The sequence below is a fragment of the Chlorocebus sabaeus genome, chromosome X (assembly GCF_047675955.1).
Source record: "Chlorocebus sabaeus isolate Y175 chromosome X, mChlSab1.0.hap1, whole genome shotgun sequence".
Lineage (NCBI taxonomy): Eukaryota > Metazoa > Chordata > Mammalia > Primates > Cercopithecidae > Chlorocebus > Chlorocebus sabaeus.
Window position 1 is genome coordinate 50,102,460 of NC_132933.1, and position 6,670 is coordinate 50,109,129.

A 6,670-nucleotide genomic window follows, 5' to 3' on the forward strand; every position below is an offset into this window, starting at 1 on the left:
ATAGGTACACTTGTGTCATGGGGATTTGTTGTACAGATTATTTCATCACCCAGGTGATTAAGCCTAGTATATAGAAAAAAATAACAATAGTTATTTTTTTCTGATCCTCTCCCTCTTCCCCCACTCCACCCTCTGAATGGCCCCAGTGTGTATTGTTCCTTTCTATGTGGCCATGTGTTCTCATCAGTTAGCTCCCACTTATAAGTGAGAATATACAGTATTTGGTTTTCGGTTCCTGCATTAGTTTACTAAGTATAATGACCTCCAGCTCTGTCCATGTTCCTGCAAAGGACATGATCTCATTCATTTTTATGGCTGCATCATATTCCATGGTGTATATGTACCCACATTTTCTTTATCCAGTCTGTCATTGGTAGGCATTTAGGTTGATTCCATGTCCTTGCTATTGTGAATAGTGCTGTCATGAACATACGCATGCACGTGTCTTTATTTATTTATTTATTTATTTTAAGAGGGCGTCTCACTCTGTGGTCCAGCCTGGAGTGCAGTGGCACAATCTCGGCTCACTGAAACTGCTGCCTACTGGGTTCAATCTATTCTCCCGCCTCAGCTTCCTGAGTAGCTGGGATTATAGGCATGCACCACCATGCCCAGCTAATTTTTGAATTTTTAGTAAAAATGGGGTTTTATCATGTTGGCCAGGCTGGTCTCGATCTCCTGACCTCAAGTGATCTGCTCCCCCTCGGTCTCCCAAAAAGCTGGAATTACAGGTGTGAGCCACCATGCCCAGCTATGTGTCTTTTTAATAGAATAATTTATATTCCTTTGGGTATATGTCCAGTAATCAGATTGCTGGGTTGAATGGTATTTCAGTTTTTAGGTCTTTGAAGCAGTCTTTTTACATATTACTAAATTCTATTTGCTAAGGATTTTTGTGCCTATATTCATGGAGAATATTGCTATGTAGTTTTCTTTTTTGTACTGTGTTTGTATAGGTTTTGATATCAGGGAAATACTAACTTCATAAAATGAAAGTGTTCCCTTCTCTGCAATTTTGTGGAAGATTTTGAAGAGAATGGGTGTAAATTCTTCTTTAAATGTTTGGTATCGTTCTCCAGTGAAGTCATCTGATCCTGGGCTTTTCTTCATTCGAATGTTTTTGATACTTATGCAATATGTTTGCCAGTTATAAGTATATTCAGATTTTAAATTTCTTAATGATTCAGTTTTGGTAGGTTGTATGATTTGAGAAATTTCGCCATTTCCTCTAGGGTATCCAATTTGTTAGAATATAATTTTTCACAGTATTCTTTTATAATCACACTTATTTTTGTTTTTATTTTTTTTATTTTTTATTTTTTTTATTTTTTATTTTTTTTTTTTTTATTTTTTTTTTTTTGAGACGGAGTCTCGCTCTGTCACCCAGGCTGGAGTGCAGTGGCCGGATCTCAGCTCACTGCAAGCTCCGCCTCCTGGGTTCACGCCATTCTCCTGCCTCAGCCTCCCGAGCAGCTGGGATTACAGGCGCCGCCACCTCGCCCGGCTAGTTTTTTTGTATTTTTTAGTAGAGACGAGGTTTCACCGGGTTAGCCAGGATGGTCTCGATCTCCTGACCTCGTGATCCGCCCGCCTCGGCCTCCCAAAGTGCTGGGATTACAGGCTTGAGCCACCGCGCCCGGCCTATTTTTGTTTTTAAATGATAAATAACAATTGTGCATGTTTATGGGGTACAATGTAATGTTGTAGTCTATGTATACACTGAAGAAAGATCCCACCAAGCTAATTAACATATCCATAACCTCACCAACTTATCATTGCTTTTTTGCAGTGAGAACATTAAAAACCTATTCTTGTATCAATTTTGAAATATACAATACATTATTATTAACTGTGGTCACCATGCCGTGCAATAGATAAATAAAACTTATTCCTGCAGTCTAACTGAAATGTTGTACCTTTGATCAACATCTCCCTGTTGCCCATCCCTCCCATTACCGCCAGACTCTTATAATCCTTTTTACTTCTGTGGCATCAGTTGCAATGTCTCCTCTTTCATTTTTTTGTGTTTTTTTCTTTTTCTTTTTTCTTTCTTTCTTTTTTTTTTTTTTTTTTGGAGACAGAGTCTCACTCTGTCACCCAGGCTGGAGTGCAGTGGCAAGATCTCGGCTCACTGCAATCTCGGCCTCCTGGGCTCAAGCGATTCTCCCACATCAGCCTCCTGAGTAGCTGGGACTACAGGCACATGCCACCATGCCTGGCTAATTTTTGTATTTTTTGGTAGAGACAGGGTTTCACCATGTTGGCCAGGCTAGTCTTGAACTCCTGACCTCAAGTGAGGCACCCACCACAGCCTCCCAAGGTGTTGGGATTACAGGCGTGAGCCACCACACCCGGTTCCTCTTTCATTTCTGATTTTAGTTGAATCTCCTTTCTGTTGTTTGTAGTAAATCTACCTAAGAGTTTCTCAATTTTATTGATCTTTTCAAAAAGTCAACTGTTTCATTGATCTTCTTCTATTTTTTAAATTCTCCATTTCATTTATCTCTGCTCTAATTTTTGTCATTTCATTCCTTCTGCTAATTTTGGATTTTGTTTGTTTTTTTTCTAGTTCCTAAATGTGTAAGTTGTTGATTTGAGATCTTTGTTTTTTTCTAATGTAAGTATTTACTGCTATAGACTTGCTTTCCTCTTGGTACTACTTTCACTATACCCATAAGTTTAGACTGTTGAGTTTTCATTTGTCTCAAAATATATTCCAATTTCTCTTGTGATTGCTTCTTTTGTCTATTGACTAACAGTGTTGATTAATTTCCATGTATTTGTGGATTTTTCAGTTTTCCTTCTGCTATTGATTTTTAGTTTATTTCCAGTGTGGTCAGAAAATATACTTTGTATGGTTTCTCAGTCTTCTTAAATGTGTTAAGACTTGTTTTGTGGTGGAAAACATTTTCTATCTTGGATAATGTTCTGTATGCACTTGAGAAAAATGTGTATTCCCCTGTTGTCGGGTGGAGAATTTTGTGTATGTTTGTTAGGTCCAATTAGTCTACAGTGTTGTTCAAGTCCTCCGTTTCCTTATTGATCGTCTCTCTGGTTTTTCTGTCCATTATTGAAAGTGAAATATTGAAGTCCTCTACTATTATTGTATTGCTGACTATTTTTCCCTTCAATTCTGTTTATGTTGGTTTCATATATTCGGGAACTCTGATGTTAAGTGTATATATATTTATAATTGTTATATATTCCTGACGAATTGACTCTTTTATCATTATATGTTTTTCTTTGTCTCTTGTAACAGTTTTTAGTTAAAATTTATTTTGTCTGATATAAATATGGCAACCTCTGCCCTCTGGTTTACCATTTGTATGAAATATCTTTTCCCATCTTTTCACTTTCAGACTACATGTGTCCTTAGATCTAAAGTGAATCCTTTTTAGACAGAAAGTAGTTAGATCTTGTTTTTTAAAATCCATTCAGTCAATCTATGTCTTTTGATTGGTAGGTTTAATCTGTTTGCCTGTAAAGATATTACCGATAGGAAAAGATTTACTATTGCTGTTTTGTTGTATTCTGTTTCTCTTATAGCTATTTTGTCCTGCTTTTTCTCTCCTACCCTATTCCTTTGTATTTCATTGAGTTTTTGTAGTGACTGCTTTGATTCTCTTCTTTTTTTTTCCTCTAAAGGTATTTTCTTCATGGTTATCATTGGGATTATATAAAACACCCTTAAGTTATAGCAATCTATTTTAAACCTATGCCAACTTCAATCACGTACAAAACCTCTACTCCTTAAATATCCACCCCCCCAACTTATCGATGTCACAAATTATATCTGTTTATATTGTGGATGATTAACACAGACTTTGGGTTACTTCTTATGCTTTTGTCTCTTAAATTCTGTATCAGCACTAAAAGTGATTCATACACTAACATTACAACACTATAGGATCCTATATTTGTGTACATATTAACCTTCATCAGAGAGTTTTATGTTTTCAAATGATTTCATGTTGCTAGTCTAGCATCCTTTTATTTCGACTTGAAGGACTCGCTTTAGCATTTTCCTTAAGGGCAGGTCTAGCAATGAGGAACTCCCTCAGCTTTTGTTTATGTTTAAAAGTCATAAGGACTTTTAAGAACATAGGTGGCTGTCTCCAGCTGTTCCAGTCATGGTTTTAATGTATTTTTTATTTACTTTATTGAGAGGCTGAGAGCACTGATTCTGGATCCAGTTTTGCTTATATCCTGGTTTTGCAACTCATTAGCTGAACAACCTCAGGTAATTTGCTTAACCTGTGTGTGCCTCATTTTCCTCCCTTGTAAAGTGGGGTCATTGATAGTATAGCCTTGTAAACCCCGCATATTCGAGGCAGGTCTCAGTTAATTTAGAAAGTTTATTTTGTCAAGGTTGAGGATGCACGCCCATGGCACAGCCTCAGGAGGTTCAGACGACATGTGCCCAAGGTGGTCAGAGCACAATTTAGTTTTATACAATTTTAGGGAGACATGAGACATCAATCATCATATGTAAGATGAATGTTGGTTCTGTCCAGAAAGGCGGGACAACTCGAAGCGGGGAAGGAGCTTCCAGGTCATAGGTAGATAAGAGACAAATGGTTGCATTCCTTTGAGTTTCTGATTAGCTTCTCCAAAGGAGGCAATCAGATATGCATTTATCTCAGTGAGCAGAGCGGTGACTTTGAATAGAATGGGAGGCAGGTTTGCCCTGAGCAGTTCCCAGCTTGACTTTTCTCTTTAGCTTGGTGATTTTGGGGCCCAAGATTTTTTTCCTTTCACAGCCTTCACAGGTCTCCTCTGAGGAACAAATGGATTAATGCTTGTAAATTACTTAGCACACTCTCTGGAACGTAGTTCACACTAAAAATATGTTATGAGTATTGTTATTATAGCTATTATTTTCTGCATAGTCCAAATTAACATAACATATTCAGAATTTTTAATGGCAATAAGATTGTAACTATACAAAAATTTAAAAATAAAACTCTGGCATTGAAGAAAATAGAACAGAAAAATCACTTTTAATCACATATCCGTTTCCAAATGTTATCAGTGGTGAATTCTTTTACATCTTTTTCTATTTAAATATGCATATGCCCACATATATTTATATACTTTACTTTCTTAATTATTATATTACAGTTTCTGTAACATACACCATGGATTCAGAAACACTTTTTTCCCCAGTTTTGAACATCTATTAAATTGTTCTTATTTATCACCTACTGCTTTTTTGCATTTTTTATTTTTATGGATACATAATAGTTGTACATATTTATGGGGTACATGTGATATTTTGATACAAGCATATAATGTGTAATGATCAAATCAGAAATTGGGATATCCATCACTTCAAACATTTATCATTTGTTTGTGTTGGGAACATTCCAAGTTGAAATATACAAGAAATCATTGGTAACTATAGTCATCCTATTGTGCTATAGAACACTAGATCTTATTCCTTCTAATTTTTGTACCTGTTAACCAACAACCTGTTTTTATCCCCTCTCCCTACTACCCTTCCCAACCTCTGGTAACCACCAGATGCAAATCAAAACCACAGTGAGATATCATCTCACCCTAGTTGTAATAGCTATTATCCAAAACACAGAAAATAACAAATGCTGGGGAAGGCCTGGCTTGGTGGCTCACACCTGTAATCCCAGCACTTTCGGAGGACGAGGTGGGCGGATCACAAGGTCAGGAGATCAAGACCATTCTGGCCAACATGGTGAAACCTCATTTCTACTTAAAAAAAAAAAAAAAAAAAAAAAATTAGCTGGGTGTGGTGGCACACCTGTAGTCCCAGCTACTCAGGAGGCTGAGCCAGGGGAATTGTTTGAATCCAGGAGGCAGAGGTTGCAGTGGGCAAAAGATTGCACCACTGGACTCCATCCTGGAGACAGCGAAACTCCATCTCAAAAAAAAAAAAAAAAAGTGCTGGGGAAGAAACAAAGAAAGGGAAGAAACAAAGAAAGCTTGTACACGATTGGTAGGCTATAAATTAGTACAGCCATTATGGAAAACAGTGTGGAGGGTTCTCAAAACACTAAAAACAGTATTACCATATATCCAGCAATATCGGAAGGAAAAGAAATCAGTATATTGGAGAGATATCTGCACTCCCATGTTTATTGCACCACTATTCACAATAGCCAAGATATGCAATCAACCTAAGTATCTATCCAAGGATAAACTAATAAAGAAAATGTGGTACATACACAGAGTGAAATATTATTCCACCATAAAAACAATGAAATCCAATGATTTGTGACAACATGGATGGAACTAGAAGACGTTATGTTAAGTGAAATAAGGCACACATGAAAAGACAAATGTCATATATTCTCACTTTTATGAGAGAGCTGACAAAATTAATCTCATGGAGATAGTGAACAGAAACACTTTTCTGAGAAAGATAAAACTATCTCATCTAGTATATGATGTATCCCAAGGTGAGAAGTGTTGAAAATTTTTCAAAAATAAATCCTAACATAGAATAGGATAATTTAGATCCCGTGATATATGCATTGCTAGGTTCTCTAGCATTTTGACACATTTTCTTACAGTCTTTCTCTAGGCATATTTGTACTCAATATAATTGTGCTTCCATTGTACTACCAGTTGTTCTCCAGTATTAGTGTGCATTAGAATCTCTCAGGGGAGCATGATAATAACGTATGTTTTGGGA